The sequence below is a fragment of the Anomaloglossus baeobatrachus genome, chromosome 2 (genome assembly GCF_048569485.1).
Source record: "Anomaloglossus baeobatrachus isolate aAnoBae1 chromosome 2, aAnoBae1.hap1, whole genome shotgun sequence".
Lineage (NCBI taxonomy): Eukaryota > Metazoa > Chordata > Amphibia > Anura > Aromobatidae > Anomaloglossus > Anomaloglossus baeobatrachus.
The window spans coordinates 346,548,310-346,569,112 of NC_134354.1; the positions used below are offsets into that span (position 1 = coordinate 346,548,310).

Consider the following 20,803-nt stretch of genomic DNA (forward strand, 5'->3'; position numbering starts at 1 on the left):
CGCAAAAAGGATGCAGCAGCCTACATGCCCCCGGGGTATGTAGACAACATTGGCAGTGATGATTCGGATGTTGTCCCAGGAGTTTGGCGTTGTAGTGATCCACAGTTGCCATCCCTGCCGACACCTCAATCTTTTGGTCGTGTCCAGCATGATGCCATAATCAATCGGGATCGTTTTTGTGATTATTTGAATGCGTCATAATTTTATTTTTTTTTTCATTATTTGACATTTTTTTTTTTTTTTTTCATTTTTATAATAGAAAAGGCATTTCTGAACATTAGAGTGTGTTAACAAAGTCGGAGAACATTACCTTTTGTGTAAACTATATTTTTTATTTAAAACAATGAAACAAACATAATTACATTAAAACTTGAAGTAAAGTAAGAAATAACTATCAACAAACAAATTCACTTTGTTATAAATATATGAATACAAATATATTTATAAAATACATACATTACATGATTTCAAAGCATTACAACTTTATTCTATGTTTCACAAATAAACACTGCAATCACTTCCTTTCACTACAAGGCAGGCTGGAATTTTCACTTCCGGTTTAAAAATCGCATAAACAAACATGTCTGCAAACCTGCGAGCAACTGTCTGGGGAGATGCAGAAATCCATCTTCTTGTCAGCGAAATGGATGAAAGAGACTATGATTGTCTACTTATATCTGAACGTCCAAGGGAGCATAAAAAAAAAGTTCTACGCAAGATAAAGAAATCTCTTCGGAAGAAATTTGGCCTCCACCGCTCAAAAACGCAGATCAGGAAGAAAATGGCTGATCTGAAATATCGTGACAAGCAACGTCTAGCAGAAATTAGAGCCAAAAATAACACTACTCGAGGTATATTTTAACAATAAATGTTTTTTTTTTTTATTTGGCCCTTTTTTGCAAAAAACCATGTGTATAATATCAATCATACATGTGTTTACATAATATGCCATGTTGGTTTTTTTTGCTTTTTCTAAAAAAAATTTTGATTTTCTATTTTTTGAAAGGATCATCACATGTAGCGGACCAAGGGAGCGCAATAAACAATAATCCTGGAACTTCATCAGAACCAATTCCTGTTTTGGATCAAAATGAGGTTTCAGAGCAAGGTTTGTTTTTATTTTAACTTGCCTTTTTTTTTTTTTTTTAAAAAAAAGGAAACAACCAAATAGTGAACTATTATGTCACTCCCTAGATAACATTGAAGAACATCCTCTTATTGCTGCAACACGTGTTCATGCTGTTGGTTGGACACTCAGCTCTGATTCAGATTCTGCGTCTGTGCAAGTTAGATCAGGTTTTTGTTTTTTTTTTATAATTTTTGTTGAGAAAATGTATGTTTTTGTTTTAAATATTTTTTTTTTTTTTTTTTTTTAACAGATCGACCAAAGCTTGAAGAAGTGTATCAGTCAGCATGCAGATTATACCAGACAGCACAAGATCATGTACAATTGTTAAAAACATACATGGATGATAATGCATAATTTTGTTTGGCTATTTTAATTTTAAACCGTTTGCAGTTACAACATGTAATGATGTTTTGACCATGTTATTTTTTTGTACATAAGGCCTAAAAATATTTAGAGAATGGGTATTTAAAACTGTATATAATAAAAAAATTTGTACAAAAAGTTTTTTTTTTGTTTTTTTTTTTAAAGAAAACAACATGACAATTATTTTGTTCTAAACCTAACATTTATTGTGAAATATATACAGCGAAAATTTTGTGAGTCTGAAAAAGCAAAATATTTACAGTTTGTAGACAAATATTTTCTTTGTCTTATTTTGAATGCAAATTGTGTATCAAAATTGTAAAAAAAAAAAAAAAAAAAAAAAAAAAAAAATACCGACGCCTTTTGCTTTTAACTTTTCGAGGTGGTGACAATGCAACAGATTCCCCAAGGGTTGCCACATCAGCAACAACAGATGTATTTTCAGGCAAAAATTCTTGTTTTAATACTGTAGCCGATGTAAGGCGATTTTCTTGTGCCGCATGTAGGACTTGGGCGATGATTCTTTCGGCATGTAATTTTTGATTCTTTTCAAGTATTTTGCAAACATCATCAACATAATGCGCAAATCCAGATACAGGTGGACGGTCATGTTTCTCAAGTATTGACCGACAAATAGACGCCAACTCGTTTCCACGTGACAATAAAGTTGGTCTTCTCATTCTCCTTGGTAATTGCCTTAACAAAGGTCTTGATGTGGCAGGTGTTTGTTCACACGATGTTAAAGATGGATTCTGTGAGCTATTTGTAGTTTCCTGCTCTTGAGAAGTGCTTTCAGTAGCATAATCCTACATTTGTAACAAGAAAAAAAAAAAAAATTAGAAAGATGTGTGAACACATTAGAGAGATGATACAACATATTTTGGAACTACAATAATGGAAAAAAAAAAAATGTAACCCTTTTGTGTTTAAAAATTTTTCTGTTGGTTATTTATGTTGGTACATAAACCAAAATTTCCAAAACAACCAAAGCAGATCATACAACACCTTAAAAATTGTTTATAAAATAAAAAAAATAGTGTGTAAAGAAACATTTATGAATAAAGGTAAATATACCAATTGTGTCGCTGACTCGCCAATCGCCCCATTTTGTGACACTGAATGGAAAGCATACTTGTTGATGACCTTGGAATCTCTTGATCTCTTGTGAAGTCAAGTAGATCAAAATACCACAGCCGTGGGACATAAAGATCGGCAGTCGCAGCCCCTGAACGTCGTGACTCCTCGACTTTATTTAGTTCCTTTTTATATACAGTGCGTATTCCTTGTATTTTTTTCTTGATCAGATTTACATCCACAGGCTCATTTGGAAAATGTTTTTTAAAGATAGTAATCAGATCCGCATAAGCTGCTTGTTTGATGCGTTTGTTACTATATTCAGGCGATTTAATTTTCCAAAGACAGGTTAATGTGCGATATTTTTCAATGAAATCACGCAAAAATAATTCGTTTTGATGAGCCGTCATCTGTGAAAGATTATATGAGAACATTTTATTTGACACTGTTATAATAAACATGTAATTTTTTATATTTTTAAAATAACAAAAATGAGAAAAAATAATAAAAAACATTATTATGTTTCAAAAAACATAATACACGATAAAACATACACAAATAACAATAATAAATAAACATGAAAAAAAAAAAAAATGTGAACGGCTAAATGACACAATAAAGAAACCATACAAAACCTAATGTTACCCACCTTTGGAGGATAGATACTCTGAATTCATCAAAAACCAGACCACAAACAAGATTGATGCTAAGGACACACGAGGCAACAAAGACAGGCGCAGAAGCGAAACTATATATATGGTATGTAACCAATCAACCACATTAGCAGAACTGGATTGAGCAGGTCAGAAGAATTCAGGGCGTGCAACAATCCAGACAACGTCACGGAGGGCTGTATAGTTTGCCTAATTACGCCCATGCAAAAGACAGATTGACCAAAGGAAAACATGTGTGAAGCCTTTTGGACGTCCGCCATGGCCAATCAATATATCGATGAGCGCTTTGTGGTCGTTTGACAACACTCAACGTGTGACACATGGACAAATACCTATCAGCGATACAAAAAAAAAAAAAAAAAAGACTTTGCCAAATAAATCGCACGATGGATTGACTCGTGTAAAGCAGGCTTAAGCCTTTAGGACTGCTAAGAGTTATTATGTTCCCCACTGATTGTATGTATTAAACATTTAAAGTTAAAAAGGTCTTGGAACAAAATTTTTATACTGGGAAATTGGTGTCACAGAGTGGTTGTGTGACACCCCTGGACTATCGGGTTGTCACAGGGTATTTCACAATCTGCCCTCCTGTGCAGTATCCACCTCCTTCTTGGTTTTGGGTCCCTAACCATATGGTGTTGCCTACATCAGTGAATCAAATCCTAGATACACCCTGCACCACACCCACCAGACACACCAGTGGACGGCTTGAGTGGAATAGAGTCGCCCACCTGGGGGGTCAGGGAGGAGAGGTGAGGAGTGTAGTCAGTAGTTGTTAGTCAGAGAGTGTGGAAAGAGTAGCTATCGAGCTGTAAGGAGCTCTGAGGAGGTCGGGAGCGGGGACTCCCGTACGAAACTGTCTAGGTTGCAGACGGTGGTCTGGGCCTAGAGGAGTCGGACCCCTGGTCGCAGGGGATCGTGGCAAGGGGCATGGATCTGTTAAGGAGGACAGTCGGTGGCCTTGCTCCATCACCGGTCCGGGACCAAGGCACGATGGGGTAAGTGGAACCTAGGTCGGGGAGTAGCTTCAGGCAACACGATAATTTACCCACGGAGAACGGAGCCTTCAAGATTCATTCCCACCCACTCCAAAATCGGGGCACTAGTGTAACAAGGGGGATAGGACTTTCCAATCCAAAACGGTCCAGAATATCCCAAGCATGAGCCCTGAGAGCAAGCTCCCACACTTAGCCATACTGGGGAGCGGGACTCGGCAAGTTTCACACTACCGGGACCACCAGAGAAGTAAACTTAGTGCTAGGAGGCAGGTCACGGATCACCAGGCAGCACCATTGGGGACGGGACCCGAACTAGCTCCCCTCAGTCCACAGACTTGGTTTACCCGGTTGTCGGTGTCTGCTTAATGGACTGAGTGAGTACCAAAGTGACCCCCTTTGCACCCAACGGCATCCCCCTCGAACACCGAATCCCGGGGTATTCCTCCCTACCCGTCGAGGGTTCTAACACCTGGCTGCCCCATTCCATCACCCCCGGGTACTCCCAACTGCAGCGGTGGTACTCCTGATTACCACATACCAAGGGTGTCGTCACGAACTCTATACTATCCCTTGTAAATACCCCCTTCATTTGAGTGGCTGCACGAACCCCGGGTCCGGAGACCCTCGAGCCACTGAGAACCCGGATCCAAGCAGCTCGGCTGCTGACACGGGGGTGGCACAGTTGCAACCCCTTTACCTTGTTAGCTCCTTAAAAGGGTAATCCCATCTGTATATTGATAGGATATTGCTAGTACTAACACATGACATTTTTTATGATTGGAGAGTTATTGACCTATGGACTGTTACCAATTTAGCTTTTTGTCACCTTTGCTATTTCTCTATGCACGGACGTGTGGTTATACCCCCCTGTATAACCACACGTCCATGCATAGAGAAATCGCAAAGGTGACAAAAAGCTAAATTGGTAACAGTCCATAGGTCTGTTGGCCACACAAGCTTGACATATAAAATGTAAGCCCTATGTGCTATAGTGTGACGCCGGATCTTGTTGGTGCAAAAAGTTATTAGGTTTCAAAATTATATTTATGGAAACATCTACAGCTTGTTGTCTGTGGATCTCATATTAGAGGTATAAATTGTCTCCCTTTGGTGTCACACAATGGTCAACCAGAGAATTAAATTGCACAGGTACTGGGAGGCTCTCTCTGGCAAACTGTTGAGATCCCTTTTATGTTGCATTATAGTAGAAGTTGAAAATTAACAATGCCAGAAGAACATAAGTCATCAAAACAGATGTACCGCCCCTGCAGCAGTTGGACTGCTTGGATCCGGAGTTGCTGTGGCTCGAGGGTCTCCGGACCCGGGGTCCTGCGGCCACTCAAAAGAAAGGGGGGGAATATTTACAGGGGATAAGTGTTATTGATGCCACCCGTGGTAAGTGGTAAGGGAAGTGGGGCAGCCAGATGATGTTCCCTCCACAGGTAGGGCAGGCCCCCGGGACTCTGAATGGGAGAGGTGGAGGGTAGCATTGTGCAGGCTTTGCGGGCAGGCAGGACGCAGGGAGAGCAGTTTACTCACTCAGGCCGTGTAGATGTTGGTGCAACCATTAAGCAGGCTCTGATACAGGAGTAAACCAAGTCTCTGGGTGCCGCTGCCACTCTGGGGAGCTTGTACGGGTATTGCTTTGTGGTCCGGAGCCTGCCTCCATGTACATGTGTCTAGACGTTTCTGAGTGACTCCTCGGCCTGAAGCTGTCAGGGTCCCACTCCCTATATTTTAATAGGGGAGCTGTGCTCTCAATGGCTGACACTTGGAATTTCAGTGGGCCGCATAAGCTGGAAAGCCCTATCCCCCTCGTTGTGTTGGTGCCTTCGATCTCTGAGCTCTTGGGGAAAGTTCATAAAGAGACTATCTTCCACAGGTTACCAGGTTGCGTGAAGCTACTCCCTGATCTAGGGTCCAGTATCCCGCCATGCTCGGTACCGGTTCGGTTACTAGATTTTCCGGTGCCGGCCATTCTCCAAAACTAAGTCTGGTCACCCTCCTCCAATACCCTGCGACCGGGTCTCCGACTCCTCCAGTCCCAGACCACCGGGCTAGTACTCAACTGACTATGTCCCTCCCACCAGTCTGCCTGACCCCTAGGCGGATGGCCCTTTTTCAGCTAGACCACCCACTGGTGTGCCTGACAGGGTGTGGTGTGAGGTGTGGTTAGGATTTGAGTGCTGATGGAAGCAATACCAATAGTTTGGATCCCAGAACCATGGAGAGTGAGTTTTGCACCATAAGGCCTCTTTCACATGCCCGTGAAAAACCACGCATGTTTTTCACGGACGTGTCAGAGGTGCGTTTTGCCCTCCGTGACCCGTGTTTATGGGCTACGTGTGTTCTCTGTGTGTTATCCGTGATAACACACGGTGAACGGGAACTTTCTACTCACCTGTCCCTGGCATCGCTGTCCGTGGTGCTGATCTTTGGTCTTCGATCCTGCCGACTGCCCGCTGCTGCAGCTTCCGGCCGCAGTGAAGTGAATATTCAATTAGCATAATGAGCGGCGGTCGGCAGCAAGTGACAGCAGCGGCATAGTCTGCAGGGCTGGAGAAGGTAAGTAATGTTTTGTTTTTTTTTCTCACAGACACATGTCTTCTCTCCAGTGTGTGTCACACGGAACACATCCGTGTAGTCTGTGTGTGTTACGTGTGACACGTTTGCATTCCGTGTGACACCCGTGATGCCGGAGAGAAAACAGACATGTCGGCGTGAGAAACACACAGACACACGTAACTACGGAACGGACACACGTTCTGTGCGCAAATACTTATGTACTCAATTAACATTGAATATCTTGTGACATGAAGTTAATGTATATTATATACTGGTCATTTCCCTCCTGTGCCACGACTTGGGATGTTTTTTGTGATATTGAATACTCTGTGCCATAGTATATGATCTCCTTATGTGTTATACTGTTCATATCTATTTATTTGTAATTTTGATATGGAGCTCATGTATTATGCATTGATTACTTTCCTCTTTGTACCACGACTAGGACACCTGAATTAATATTGAGGGTTCGGTGTTATAATATATGTCTTTTTATCAGTGGCACATTGTCTATAATTACCTATGTATATTTTTGATATTTATCATGTATCTTCCTCTTGGGTCACGGCTAGGACATTTGAAGTTACATTTAAGACTTTATGTTACAGTTGATGTTCTCCTACTACTGTTACATTGCATATTTACTTATCCTTGTCTTTTTATGCTCGCTCCCGCTCCTCCTCCCCCCGTCGGCGCGGCTCTATCAGTGGCCTGCTGGCCTGGCTCTGTCGGCGTCATTATCGCCTGCGCGCATGCGCGGTTCGCGGGTGACGCGTCCCCGCTTTCCACGCATGCGCGCTACCTTCAAGGGGCGTTGACTGCTGACAGTGCTGGGTACCGGCCGCGATTGGTCCGGTCGCGCTGACAGAGTGGGGGTGGAGCAGCTGGAGCGTGGGAGCGCCATGTATAAAAACACATGGCTGCTTCACAGCGTTCCACCTCCCCCTGATGAAATAATCTTATAGCTGAGATTGTGAAACATATGTTGGGGCTCTCTCCGGGGGGTCTGCTCTGCTGCTTATCAGGCCTGCTTTGTGCACTTATGGGTATGTTTACTTAACCGGCTGGGATTCTATTCATGTATTCATGTCTTTGTACTTAATCTGACTGTTCATTGGCATCCATTTAGCACCTCATGGTGGCTAAACTTGTTTATTTTTTCATAAGCTTTTGACTTTGTTTAACTATTTGACTCTGTCACTGCAGAGTTTGCTGTTTCACCAGCACCTGTATTAAGGCCCCTTTACACACTGAAACTTTCTAGCGATCCCACCAGCGATCCCAACCTGGCCGGGATCGCTACAAAGTCTCTGGTGAGCTGTCAAACAGGCAAACCTGGCCAACGACGCAACAGCGATCCGGACCTGCAGAACGACCTCACTAGTCATTGGGGACATTGTAAAGCAGCTTTTTGAAAGGGAAGTTGCTAACGAAGTCGCTGTAAAGTCCCCTTTACACACTAAAACTTTGCTGCACAGCGGGAAACAAAGGACCAAAGAATGGTTCTGAACGATTTGTAGCGATCACAACTTCACAGCAGGGGCCAGGTCGCTGATGTGTTTCACACACTGCAATGTCGCTGGGGAGGTCGCTCTAACGTCATAAAACCGGTGACGTTACAGCGATGTCGTTTGCGATGTTGCAGTGTGTAAAGCCACCTTTAAGCACTGTTTATTAGTGATTAGTGATACTTGGATCCTATTTTATACATTGAATATATCTCTGTTATCTCAGAGTATACACTTTTATCATTGTGCTTATCCAGTGCTGGTTTTTACCATCTATCCATGTAACAATTGTCAAAACTCCACATCATGCTTTCTATGTGCAGGATGCCTTGTTCATGTTTTTGACCCAGTCTGTTATTTATTTCTTTTACTTGTGCCCTATATTATTATTATTATTATTATTATTATTGTTTATTTATAGAGCACCATTGATTCCATGGTGCTGTACATGAGGGGGTTACATACAGAATACATGTATATGTATTTGTCATCTTGTACATTTATATTCTATCTGCCGGCCTGCTTTGCCGCTGATTCCTTTGTGCCAGTTGCCATTTATTAAACATATTTGCACTTTACTCCTTGTCCTCCAGTCCTTGTTTGATGCTCAGAGTGTGCTTAGACAGGTGCCATGTATTGGCTTTTCTGTTTCCTTTTCAATGTTTGGTCATTTTGTATCTTAAATACTTATGTGTGTCCAAAACCCTAGGAATACCTAGGTTTACGTGTGTACGTGTCACCGGTACGTGAGAAAACTGTCAAATACGTACCGGAGGCATGTGCGTGTGAAGCGGGCCTAAGAGAAAGGAGTGCAGTTGTGACGCCCTGGACTAGTCAGGTTGTCCCAGGTAGTCACACACACAAATCACCCCCTCCCCGAGTAGGTGACAGCAGCCAACCAAGAAACCCTTGTCACCACCCTCCAGGTTTGATGTCCACACCAGGGGGGGGGGGGCAGAGCCAGGCGGTTGGCTCCGCCCACCAAGGAGTTCACAGGCCTGGAGGCGGGAAAGACACAAGTTCAGACAGAAGTTCAAGGGCAGTGTGAGGAGTAGCCTTGACAGTGAAGGAGGGAGGACGAGTTCAAGGGCAGACCTGTGACCAGGCCTGCCAGGAGTCTACTCAGGTGGCTGGGTCGGAGCCTAGTCACCTTTGGCAAGGAGGCAGACGGTGGTGGCCGCCTGCAGGAGCTGGGATTACAGCCGGTGGAACTGTAGGGACCGGGCTCGGGCAGTTGCCCGCCGGTACCGAACCGACTGGAAACCGGAGCACCAGGAGGGGTACTCAGACCCAGTACAAAGCCCCGAACCGACAGGGCCGAGTCAAATCAACTGATTGAGGACTGGACTTAAGGACCTATCCCACACAAGACCCGTTAGAAGACAACAGCCCAACCATACAGGGTAAAGCCACCGCCAAGGCATAGAGACCCAAAGGGCCAGCGTCTGCGGTCAAACAGGGCTCTTCCGACAATCAGCAAGCCGGGGAGCAGACTACCGTTGCTTAGGCATAGGAGTCAAACGTTCATATAAAAGGTGCAGGAGAAAGGCGGAAACCACCAACCCGTTCAGGGAGAAGCTGCAGCCGGCTGCGGGCCCCGTTCATCACCCCGTTTGGTTTACCGGAGACTCCAGTGTATTGTGTCACAGTGAGTACACCAGTGAGTACACCAGCACCGCGCCACACCGCTTCAGCATACGCCTGCACCCACTCCCACACCTCACCTCCTCCCTCAGGCCCCCGGGACCATCGCTCCCCTACCCACGTAGGGGTCAACACCAAGCTGCGCAACACCGTCACCGGGAGGCCTAGTTAACGGCAGCGGTGGTGTCCATCTATTCACCACAACCCGTGGGTGGCGTCAAGAATTTACATCCCAAACCAAACCACTGCGGCCCCGGCCGTGGAACTTCCCCGTCAAGTCCCTGTGTGTAGCGCCAACCCCCCTGCAGAGCTACGTGACTCCCGGGTCCGTGAAAGGCTCGAGCCACCACCCACCATATGAGCACAGATCCGAGCGGCTCGGCGGTCACAGCCGAGCCCGCGGGGTAGTACACAGTTCCCTGTGACACACTGATAGAGTCAGGGGCGTCACACATACATTATAACTCATATACTTATTTGGTTTTAAGAAAGCATGTGATTTATAGCTAATGCCAAAATCTTCTTCCCTAAAGTGTAGGTTTGAATATTTTCTGTTGACTGTAAGTCTACTTGCTTAATACTATGGCTTTGTTTATTCCAAAACTGTAGAATTAGGGCAAAAGTTACACTATTAAATAGCAGAAGTGAATAATCCAAGAGTGAAGAATGAGACCAACATGTATTTTGATGAGGCAAGCAGTATATAGCAAACAAAGGAGTATTAGTTACAAAATGGAAAAACCGTGGTATGCATAATCATTATATCCACACATAGTCCCATGTGTGTGTGCCACCCCCGCCTGTAGCAGCCGGGCTGCTTGGATCCGGACCCGCTGTGTGGCTCGAGGGATACTCCGGACCCGGGGGTCATGCGGACATGCCAACTAAAAGGGGGGACGTAGTTGTACGGGCTTGGCCGTATTCAGTTTGTGACGCCACCCACGGTGTGTGGTGAATTGGGACACCACCGCTGCTGTTGTGGGACACCCGGGGGAGATGAAGTGGCAGCTGGATGTTAACCCCTCCGTGGATAGGGATGGCTGCCCCTAGACCCAGTGTCTCTGTGCAGGGGAAGGCAATGGCAGGGGCCTGCACGCCCGGACGTAACGGGGGGTGTTTGCTTACTCACTATTGAATGAATCACACGAGTCTTTTGGTAAACCAAGGTGCTGGTGGCCAGCCGCCGCAGCTGGTTGTACTCTGGTCCCCCACCCAGGTTGGTGGTTGCCGTCTCTTCCTCTGCACTAGTCTGTTGTTTGGTTTGACTTCCCGGTCTGGAACATGGGAGTCCGCTCCCGGCTTTTTGTGTGCCTCAGGAGCCGTGCCCGTCTGACGCTGACCCGTGGGATCTACAGGCCCTAGTGGTGGCCCTATCTCTCTGTGGGTGGTTGTCTACTTTTCAGGACTTAGGTTGGGACAGGACCTATAATCCTGCTCTCAATCGGTTGATTAGCTAGGCCGTTGGTTTCGGTCCTGGCTTCAGGGTCCGAGTACCCCCTCTGTGCACGGTTTCTGGATCGAGTCTCTGGTGTCGGTACCGGCAGGCTCCAACCCTGTCCCGGTCCACCTCGGAACTCCGGCTGCCGTCTTCCCGTCGCCTGCAGACGGAGATCACCATCTGCCACCTAGCCAATGTGTCCGGGCTCCGACCCAGACACCTGTCAGCTCAGCCTCAGGCCTAAAGCAAAGGCCTGGGCTCCACTCCTCCCCACTCGAGCTTCAAACTTCAACTCCAACTGAAAACTGACTTTTCCCACCCTGGGCTCTCCAGACCCCTAGGTGGGCGTTTCCTAACCGCCTGGTCCCGCCCACTGGTGTGCCTGTCTTGCCCTGTATGTTTCCTAGGTGAGGGAAGGTGTTACGCGGAGGCCTATTGTGTGACTACTGGTTGTGAACCTTTATGTTTTATTATGAAGAATAAGACACAGGCAGAAAAGGGCCCCTGCACAAGAACAATATGTGGGAACTTTACAGTCCAATAGCTAATCATAATGCACAATTCCACCTGCTTTGGGGGTGGAAATAGGCCCCTTTACCTTTTAGGCCCCTGCGTTGCTGCACAGTTTGCATCATTGGAATGTCTGATCCTACTTTTTTAAATTATCAGGCACAAGTTCTATCTTTCTGCTACACATAACTGATGTACAGTGGCTTCCTTCTTCCTGCATGTAGCCAGAATAGCTCAGAGTTAGTGATGAGCAAATCCACAGATATCCGGAATCGGCTGGTAAAACTGGATTAAATCCCCCCACCCCCCAGTTCAGGCCCGGAATTAATTCTGGATATCTGGGCGGATGCTGATCCCCATTTAATTCTATGGGGACCTGAATCATGCGCTTTCAAATGGTGGTAGAAAGGTCTACGGGGATTAGCGCAGGCGTATTATACTTACCAGTCTCCCGTGTAACTGTCACACTACTTCTTAACCTCATGCATATGCACTGCTGCAACAGCAGTCCCGGCGTCTGTGATTGGTTGAAGTCAGACTGCGCCCCCACCTTGTCTGACAGCATGTCTGACTGCTTGCAATCGCCCAAGCTGTGTGTGTCACTAGTTCAAATAAATAAATAAATAAAAAAATTGGCATAGGGTCCCCCCATGTTATGATACCCAGCATAGTTAAAGCATACGGCTACAGCTTGCAGCCCTCAGCCGTGTGCTTATTTTGGTTGTGTATCAAAATAAGAGGGACCCGAGGCGTGGCCTGGACTTGGCACTGATGAGTCGCACACTGTAGGAGCTCTCTGCCTCCAGCCATTTATCTTACCGTATATCAGCATGTTTTTCCCAGTACACCCATCCAGATGAGGGGGAAAGCTGACCTGCGCTCCCATGGACCTGGAGCTGCAACACCGAGCAAGCAGAGAGGAGATATTGCTCAGTACCTGGCCCCTGCCTCCTAACCTTGAGAGAGATCAGCTCCGTCCAATATGGCAGATGCGGTGGGACCTTGTGTTGTGCGGTCCGCGACTGCCTGCGAATGGATCTTTTGCCTTGCTACAATGCATCCAAACTCACCCAGAGTGGCACCGGCTACGAAGACATCAGCGGGTTCCCGTGTGGGTGCCTTTCCAGGTGAAGAGGGTCCCCACACTGATGGTACTCGGTCCTCGGCGGGTGAGTCGACTCCTGCTTCCCCACAGGCCTCCCATACTCCTACGCCTGCGGGGAGCCCTGTCTTCCTCAGCTGCCAGCGGAATTCCCAAGGGTCATCTCCCCTATATCTGCGGTCGGCGACCGCGGCTCTGCGGAGCTCACGGACCCTGGAGCTCCTGTGCGGGCCCCCTCCCACGCTCTGACCAGGGACCCTGTGGGGGAATCCTGCTTACTGCCACACACAGCTGCCATGACAATCCTCAGCCATGGAGATCCTTTCATAACATCACATGCAGTACCTAAGCTCTCGACTAGAGTTGAGCGCGGTTCGTGGTTCGTGGTTCTCCAGTTCGCGGTTCGAGTGATTTTGGGGGGTGTTCTAGATCGAACTAGAACTCGAGCTTTTTGCTAAAAGCTCGATAGCTCGAGTCACGTTCGAGAACGGTTCTAGCAGCAAAAAGCCAAGCTAATTAGTAGCTGGCTTTTCGCTGTAATAGTGTAAGTCACTCTGTGACTCACACTGTTATGAAATTTCAGCGTATAGTGTGCGGGGACTGCGCGTTCAGATCACTGCTGCTGGGATAATGGCGATCGCCAATTTTTTTTTTCTTGTCTTCCTTTCCTAAGCGCGCGTGTAGTGGGGCGGGCCAGCATTTCAGCCAATCCCAGACACACACACAGCTAAGTGGACTTTTTGCCAGAGAAGCAAGGGCATGTGTCATAGGCTGTCCATGTCACATGTCCCTGCATTATAAAAACGTGTATCTGGACGCCATTATCTGCCTTCTGCGTCTGGGTGTCAGTCACCGCTGGCGCAGCTCCTGTCGCCGATCCTGTTGTGTACGCTCTAGACACAGCGCTATACAGAATAGGGATAGAAAGTTTCTTTCTAATTACAGCAGGCTCAGAGCCATAGGTGACAGTCAGGTCCGTGGAAACAGTTTTTAACAGCTACAGATAACAGCGTCTGTGTAGCTAAGCTCAGGGACTTCCTTGCTGCATTTCACCATTAAGAGGGATAGAAAGTGAGGCTTCCTTTCCTCTACACTGACCCACAACCCGGCCACTGTACCCTCCTGCCCTTTTTAGCAAAGCCATTTTAATTGCAGAGTGCTGCCAGTTAGTGCCACCCTAAAAGTGGCTGTTGGAATTCATTAGTATCCCACTGGTGCAAAGCTATTTGCAGTGTGGCACCCCAGGACCTGGTCGCCACAACAGCATTGCCCCTCCAAAGGGTTAATGCTAAGCCTGAAGGTAATTGGGGGAATCATTGGCCAGTAAGTTCAACATCCAATGCAGTTTCTCTCTCAGGCCAGCAGGGGGAGCTCTGAACCTGGAGTTCCAGGGAGCATTCCTTAAGTCTGACCTGAGGGAGGAGTTAGTGGTTAGTCTGTAGAGAGAAAGCAGAGGAAGCAGACACAGAGTAGTGCTGTCTTGTGGAACTGGGGCCTGGAGCTGGGATAGCTTGGCCCAGTGAAGCAAGATTTGCAGAGAGGCACAGAAGAGACTCAGACATCAGAGTCTGTGGTTGCCAGGGTATAAAATCCTTCCCTGGTGGCCAAATCCGGAGGGCAGGAGAGCTGCAAGCCCCCTGGCCCATCAGCAATCTGAAGCTACAGCTGCATTCCAAGGGCCCGGTGTGGACTCCAGCAGAGAAGCACCCGAGAGGGCCTGCGCAGCCTACCACACAGTAAAAGGGACGAACCACCGGTCCCAGCAGTAAGAGGGCATTGCTAAATTCAGAGTGCAGGGTCCTGTAGAAGAAAAGAAAGATCAGGGAGTAGGCCTCATACTCAACTGGCGAAAGAGATCACCCCCAGGCACTTCCAGGCCGGCCGGATCATCTTTACCACCTGTGACGGTCTCCCTGGACTAAACTGTTGCCAAGTAAAAGAGGAGAAGGTAAAGAGACTACTGTTTGTGCCTGTTTCTTTCACTGCCTGTCGGCCCTGCACCGTACTATTCACACAACATCACACCATAGACTCTCACGAGCACCAACTGTTGCCCCGGGGTACCGCTCCACCTGTGGGGAGCAGGACCATCCAAGCTGCCATTCCATCAGCCCCAGAGGCCCCATACAGCAGTGGCAGCTTAATAGCCGCAAACCACAGGTGGCGTCACGACAACCATAAACTTTATTCACCAGCCATATTTAATTGACACCCACCAGGGCCACGGAGCCGGGCCCCGCCACCACTGATGACCCCCGGACTAGTCCGGCCCGGCACCGGGTGTCCCATAGCCCTGGGGTGGGCGAGTCAGCAGCACCTCTGCAGTGCACACTCAAGCTCATTGTTACTAAGCCATTATAATAACAAACACTGAGGAAACTTAGTGGCATCCTAAAAGTGGTTGTTGGACTTCATTAGTGTCCCACTGGTGCAAAGCTATTTGCAGCACCTCTGCATTGCACACTCAAGCTCATTGTTACTAAGCCATTATAATAGCAAACACTGAGGAAATTAGTGGCATCCAAAAAGTGTCTGTTATACTCCATTTGTGCCCCACTGGTGCCAAGCTATTTCTAGCACCTCTGCATTACACCCTCCTGCTCTGTTTTTAATAAGCTATAATAATAGCAAAAAATGCTGCAACTTAGTGGCATCCAAAAAGTGGCTGTTGTACTCCATTTGTGCCCCACTGGTGCCAAGCTATTTCTAGCACCTCTGCATTATACCCTCCTGCTCTGTTTTTAATAAGCTATAATAGTAGCAAAAAATGATGCAACTTAGTGGCATACAAAAAGTGTCTGTTGTACTCCATTTGTGCCCCACTGGTGCCAAGCTATTTCTAGCACCTCTGCATTACACCCTCCTGCTCTGTTTTTAATAAGCTATAATAATAGCAAAAAATGCTGCAACTTAGTGGTATCCAAAAAGTGGCAGTTGTACTCCATTTGTACCCCACTGGTGCCAAGCTGTTTCTAGCACCTCTGCATTACACTCTCCTGCTCTGTTTTTAATAAGCTATAATAGTAGCAAAAAATGCTGCAACTTAGTGGCATGCAAAAAGTGTCTGTTGTATTCCATTTGTGCCCCACTGGTGCCAAGCTATTTCTAGCACCTCTGCATTACACCCTCCTGCTCTGTTTTTAATAAGCTATAATAATAGCAAAAAATGCTGCAACTTAGTGGCATCCAAAAAGTGGCTGTTGTACTCCATTTGTGCCCCACTGGTGCCAAGCTATTTCTAGCACCTCTGCATTATACCCTCCTGCTCTGTTTTTGATAAGCTATAATAGTAGCAAAAAATGATGCAACTTAGTGGCATACAAAAAGTGTCTGTTGTACTCCATTTGTGCCCCACTGGTGCCAAGCTATTTCTAGCACCTCTGCATTACACCCTCCTGCTCTGTTTTTAATAAGCTATAATAATAGCAAAAAATGCTGCAACTTAGTGGTATCCAAAAAGTGGCAGTTGTACTCCATTTGTACCCCACTGGTGCCAAGCTGTTTCTAGCACCTCTGCATTACACTCGCCTGCTCTGTTTTTAATAAGCTATAATAATAGCAAAAAATGCTGCAACCTAGTGGCATCCAAAAAGTGGCTGTTGTACTCCATTTGTGCCCCACTGGTGCCAAGCTATTTCTAGCACCTCTGCATTACACCCTCCTGCTCTGTTTTTAATAAGCTATAATAATAGCAAAAAATGCTGCAACTTAGTGGCATACAAAAAGTGGCTGTTGTACTACATTTGTGCCCACTAGTGCCAAGCTATTTCTAGCACCTCTGCATTACACCCTCCTGCTCTGTTTTTAATAAACTATAATAATATTAGCAAAAAATGCTGCCAGTTAGTGGCATCCAAAAAGTGGCAGTTGTACTCCATTTGTGCCCCACTGGTGCCAAGCTATTTCTAGCACCTCTGCATTATACCCTCCTGCTCTGTTTTTAATAAGCTATAATAGTAACAAAAAATGATGCAACTTAGTGGCATACAAAAAGTGTCTGTTGTATTCCATTTGTGCCCCACTGGTGCCAAGCTATTTCTAGCACCTCTGCATTACACCCTCCTGCTCTGTTTTTAATAAGCTATAATAATAGCAAAAAATGCTGCAACTTAGTGGCATCCAAAAAGTGGCAGTTGTACTCCATTTGTACCCCACTGGTGCCAAGCTGTTTCTAGCACCTCTGCATTACACTCTCCTGTTCTGTTTTTAATAAGCTATAATAATAGCAAAAAATGCTGCAACTTAGTGGCATCCAAAAAGTGGCTGTTGTACTCCATTTGTGCCCCACTGGTGCCAAGCTATTTCTAGCACCTCTGCATTACACCCTCCTGCACATTTTTGCAAAGCCATTTTAATTTAAAAGACTGCTGCCAGTTAGTGGCATCCAAAAAGTGGCAGTTGTACTCCATTTGTACCCCACTGGTGCCAAGCTGTTTCTAGCACCTCTGCATTACACTCTCCTGCTCTGTTTTTAATAAGCTATAATAGTAGCAAAAAATGCTGCAACTTAGTGGCATACAAAAAGTGTCTGTTGTACTCCATTTGTGCCCCACTGGTGCCAAGCTATTTCTAGCACCTCTGCATTACACCCTCCTGCTCTGTTTTTAATAAGCTATAATAATAGCAAAAAATGCTGCAACTTAGTGGCATCCAAAAAGTGGCAGTTGTACTCCATTTGTGCCCCACTGGTGCCAAGCTATTTCTAGCACCTCTGCATTACACCCTCCTGCTCTGTTTTGAATAAGCTATAATAATAGCAAAAAATGCTGCAACTTAGTGGCATCCAAAAAGTGGCTGTTGTACTCCATTTGTGCCCACTGGTGCCAAGCTATTTCTAGCACCTCTGCATTACACCCTCCTGCTCTGTTTTTAATAAGCTATAATAGTAGCAAAAAATGCTGCAACTTAGTGGCATACAAAAAGTGGCTGTTGTACTCCATTTGTGCCCCACTGGTGACAAGCTATTTCTAGCACCTCTGCATTACACCCTCCTGCTCTGTTTTTAATAAGCTATAATAATAGCAAAAATGCTGCAACTTAGTGGCATACAAAAAGTGACTGTTGTACTCCATTTGTGCCCCACTGGTGCCAAGCTATTTCTAGGACCTCTGCATTACACCTTCCTGCTCTGTTTTGAATAAGCTATAATAATAGCAAAAATGCTGCAACTTAGTGGCATACAAAAAGTGGCTGTTGTACTCCATTTGTGCCCCACTGGTGTCAAGCAATTTACAGCACCTCTGCATTACACCCTCCTGCTCATTTAGCTACGCTATTTTTATAGCAAACTCATGGAATTCCTTGCTGCATTTCATTAGGAGGGATAGAAAGTGAGGCTTCCTTTACTGTCCTGGTACACATAGAACACGGCCACTGTACCCACCTGCCCACTTTTGCCACACTATTTTATTTGCCCAAAGAGCTGACTCTTTTCCTGCCATCATAAAATTGTTTGGAATACTAAGTTATTGTTCCTTTGCTGCCAAGCAATGTGCAACACATGTGCATTCTACACTCCTTTCCATTTGTGGAACGCAATAATTAGCTGCAGGTAGTCCAGCCAATCTTTGACGAAGGTGCAGGCGTGGATATAATGTTGCCTTCATCCAATGGTGGTTCTCTCGATGTCTGACAGCTCAACAATACCATCTGTTTGCACTTACAAAACAAGTGACGACCTGCCAATCACACTTCCGCTTACGGGTAACGGGGTGGAAGTTCAGTGTTAAAAAGCATGTGTGACTGCTGTCCTCACAGTCACAGAGGATGAAGAGCACGCAGATGCATGTGATGGGGCAAGCGGTGGTTGCACAGCCCCGCTAGGCCGCATTGTAGCACAGTGAAATTCCCATTGCGACTTATGCTTCATTTTAAGTCTTGTATTTGGTGGGATCCCCAGTATGCAGCAAAACCACGCAACATGAAAAGCACTGTATGCAGTTGGGTTCATAAATGATTGTTTCACTTTCCCAAAACAAACAATAAGAACCATGCATTAAATTAAAATAATAGAACAATCTATTCAGTTGCCTACTGCTTGCTAAGCCCTCTGCGTAGCAGCAGTAATTGTGTGTTTGTGTGTGTGTGTGTGTGTGTGTGCGAAGACAACTTACTAGTGGCGCATCACAAGAGCTTCCCAGTTATCTACCTAAACATGGACAAAACACATCACCCACCCTGAATACCCTTGTTAGCTGAAGCCTCACAGATAAGGCAAATGATAACAGTGTGAATGCAAACCACACAGCTCTGCAACACAGTCATGTAAATCTTGAAAAGCAAGATTAAATGAAAACATGTGTCGCTGTCCCTCTATGATTTAAACTGTACGTGACAATTTGACAGTGCAGAGGCAGCAAGTGTGATTGTCTATATAGTCATCCTACCCAGAACAGATATGTGTTTTCAGAATAAAACAAAGTGTTGCGTGTACGCATTACTGTCTGGGCACAGCCTACCGTACCCGGGTACTGTGATGTCCATTTGCCATAAATACAGACTTTACGCTCCTATCATGGTTAACAGTATAGACAGCACCGGAAGAATGTTGGTCTGTGGCACAGGATGCTGCTCACTGGCGTTACGGTACTCCTCACCAAACTCCAAAATGACTCCCCTCACAATTGAACGAAGTGTTTCCGCGTTTGCTCCTTGCTGTAACACACACCTTTATTTTTCATTCTGTTCATAGACAGCATCTCCAAGTCCACACCCGAAGATCGTTTTGCTATTGCTATAGTGAACAAACAGACAAAAGCAGCTCCAAAAAAACTGCAGCCCCTTGTGTGTAGTCTGCAACAATGCATGCAATGAACGGCAAATAAGCATGTTGCATTGACAGTGGCTAAAGCTGAGCGATACATCGTCACGCTATCAATTCATATCCATGTGATACTTCATGGTGGTAGTACTCAAACTTGAAATTTTTTGACTTCTACTTAGAGATTGTTACAGATTACATGACTTGTGTGATCCTTTGCTATGTCCAAAAAATTCCCAGACTAGGCAAGGCTTACAACCCATGCGAACTGCATAGCCAACATGACTTACGCTCATAGGCAGAGTTGTGGCCGAGGATTCAGTTGTTGACTTGCTTCCAGTACTTTGTATTTGTCCATGAAGACACAACGTAAACTCGTCGTTAGTAGCATCCTCGTCCACCTCCACTGCTGACATCATGGATTGGCTCACTTTGGTTTGACAGTAAGTGGTGTCTCCAACCTCATCATCACCCTGTGTGTTTTCATTCCCCTCGTCCTAAATCCTCCGTGACAACCTCTTCCTGCCCTGACCCAATAGCAAAGTTGACGCTACAATCAGGTATCTGAGTCTCGTAATCATGTTACCCATTATCTCCACCAGGATGATGTACGGTTTGGAAATGAGGGTGTACATTATGATCAGCACCTTCTTCATCGGGCCCTGGATCCAACTCACAAACCTTCTGGCCATCTGTGGAGATCATTTCTCCTGTCTCCTATAACTCGCTGCCTCAACACGTCAGATTATCTGCTACACCCGCAAGCTTCAAACGGAACCTGAAAAATCATCTGTTCATAAATTACTATAACCATTAAATGACACCACCACGGTGCGGAGCTTCTGCCCAACCTACACCCCACCTACTGTCTACTCCACAAAATATTTTACAATGTAATCCTGCAAGGGCTAAGTCCTCTGCCCTCTGTACCAGTCTGTCTATTGTTACTTGTATATGTATTCTGTATGTAACCCCCTTGTCATGTACAGCACCATGGAATCAATGGTGCTCTATAAATAAATATTAATAATAATAATA

General features: G+C 45.8%; 1 long non-coding RNA gene across 1 annotated transcript; it reads left to right on the forward strand.

The window, feature by feature from the left end:
* The first annotated feature begins 963 nt into the window (after positions 1-963).
* LOC142290021 (uncharacterized) lies at positions 964-1,581 on the forward strand. Its single transcript, XR_012750205.1, has 3 exons — positions 964-1,108; positions 1,195-1,296; positions 1,380-1,581. It is a non-coding gene; the product is annotated as an uncharacterized LOC142290021 (long non-coding RNA).
* Positions 1,582-20,803: the final 19,222 nt, after the last annotated feature.